Genomic DNA, 2,500 nt, shown 5'->3' on the forward strand with positions numbered 1-2,500 from the left:
ATGTTCCTTGAAATTCAGTTTGTCATCAATGAGTACACCCAGATCCTTTTCACTTGCAGTCTCTTTTAATATCACCCTTGTACTGTCGTCCTCTTGATTTTTGCTTGTCATGTAATATGTTGCCTCTGACTTCTGCCCCCCCCAGTTTCATTACGCTACATTTCTGTGGATGGAACTTAAGCATCCACGTGTCAGACCAGTGCTGAAGTTGGTCAAGGTCGTCCTGAAGCTCTTTTGGTCCCGTCTCTGTGTCACTTCTGTTGAACACTTTGGTATCATCCGCAAACATTTTTACTGTGCTCTTAACTCTAGCTGGGAGGTCGTTGATGAAAATAACGAACAAGACTGGCCCGAGCACGCTCCCCTGGGGGATGCCACTGCTCACACTGGCTTCCTGAGACTGCGTACCATTGACTATCACATGCTGTTTCCTGTTGGTTAGAAAGTCCTTGATCCATCCCAGCACTTTCCCCGTGATACCGTGGGCTGCGACCTTAGACAAAAGTCTACGATGGGGCACTGTATCGAATGCCTTCTGAAAGTCGGTATACACCACATCCACACTGCCTCCATCGTCTACAATGCTTGTCCAGATATCCATGACCTCTAACAGTTGGGTAGTACATGATCGTCCAGGGACAAAGCCATGTTGTTCTTCAGCGATCAGGGAGTTTTTCAGCAGGTGTTTCATAACGTGGTCGCGTACGATCTTCTCCATAACCTTGCAGGTTATACAGGTTAGGCTGACAGGTCTGTAGTTACTGGGCACCATTCTGCTCCCCTTCTTGAATATAGGTGTGACATGGGCTTTCCTCCAGTCTTCCGGGATTGTTCCGCTGTCCAGTGTCAATCTGAAGAGATAGGCCAGAGGCTTCGCCAGCTGGTCAGCTGCTTTGGCGAGTATCAATGGCGTCAATCCATCGGGTCCTGCTGCCTTGTCTGTATGTAGGTTGACTAAGTGCTTCCGTACAAGATCCTCGGTGACTTCCAAGTCTTCCAAGGCTTCTGTGAAACTGTAGTCTGGTGGGTCTGGGAGTGGGCCTGTATCCTCTACTATAAAGACGCTCTTGAAAAACTGGTTCAGCAATTCTGCCTTTTCACTATCTGTCTTTGTCTTTGAACCATCTTCTTTCTTGAGGTCCCCTATTCCAGTCCTTGTTTTGGTTTTTCCTCTGACATAATTCCAAAACGCTTTTGGATTGGTTTTCGCCACTGATGCCACCTGTGCTTCCAATTTCCTCTGTGCCTTTCTGCAGGCCTTCCTTGACTGATTCCTTGCTTTTATGTACTGATCATAGTCCTTGCCATCTCTTGTATTCTGCCATTTTCTGAAAAGTTTGTGCTTCTTTCTGACTGACGCCAGTGTACCCTGATCCATCCAGTTCTTTCCTCTTCTACCACTGGTTCTGGTCTTTGGGGTTGACTTAGAGATAGCAGTGTTAACGTGCTCTTTAATGTTTTTCCAAGCTGCATCTGGTTGCAAATCCCTCAGTTCCTCTATCCAGTCGATTTTTCCCAGTTCTTCTTTCAGTACATCAACATCGGTTTTCTTGTAGTTGAAGCGTGTCACTCTGGGTGGGTTCCCGCATGTACATGACAGACTAATGACAAGTGAGAAATGGTCGCTTTTCCCAAGTCCTGCTTCTACTCTGATCTCATTGATCATGTCTTCTCTGTTTGTGAGAACCAGGTCAAGTACGTTGGCTTTCTCTCCTTCCCTGTAGCGTGTTGGTGTCTTTTGGTGCTGAATTAGAAATACATCCTTTATTGTCTTGAGGAAGTTTGTGTGTTCGGATCCACCTTTGCCTGTAACTTTCTCCAAGTGCCAGTCGATATCTGGGAAGTTTAGGTCCCCCATCATCATTACATAGGAAAAATGTAAATTTGACACCTCTGAAAGTAGTCCATTGAGCTTTTCAGTGTTGTCCTTCGTGGTACTTGGGCTTCTATATAACAAGCCTATGAGGAACGTGTCCCCTTCATCTACTTGACATTCTACAAATATGTGCTCTGAGAAATCCGATGTCAGTCTGTCGCAGAGGGATGGTTTCAGTTCCTTCCGCACATACAATCCCAAGCCTCTCCCCTCTTCATGCATGTTATGGAACAATTCGTAATCTGTCAGAGCTATCTCACACTCCATAATCGAACAGCTACGATGTTTCCACTTCACCTCTGTTATCCCAATGATATCAGGCTTGTAGAGATCGACTGCTGCCTTTAACTCATTTCTTTTGTTCATCAGCTGATCCGCGTTAGTATAAAAACAAGTGCAACTTGCAAACTTATTTATAGGCTTTGGTGAGGGAACAAAATGACTAGAAGAACTTAGTGTAGTCTTTTTCTTTGTATTTACAGTATTTACAGTATTGCTATTTAGTCTCTTCAACCCCGCATATCGCCGGACACTTTTGCCGGGCGCTTCTCCACGGGCACCACTTTTCCTTTCTTCAGGATCCAGTGAACTCTGTCGTCCCCCGATCTTTGGGCTTCATCTCTC

Source organism: Babylonia areolata, chromosome 26, assembly GCF_041734735.1.
Source record: "Babylonia areolata isolate BAREFJ2019XMU chromosome 26, ASM4173473v1, whole genome shotgun sequence".
NCBI lineage: Eukaryota > Metazoa > Mollusca > Gastropoda > Neogastropoda > Buccinidae > Babylonia > Babylonia areolata.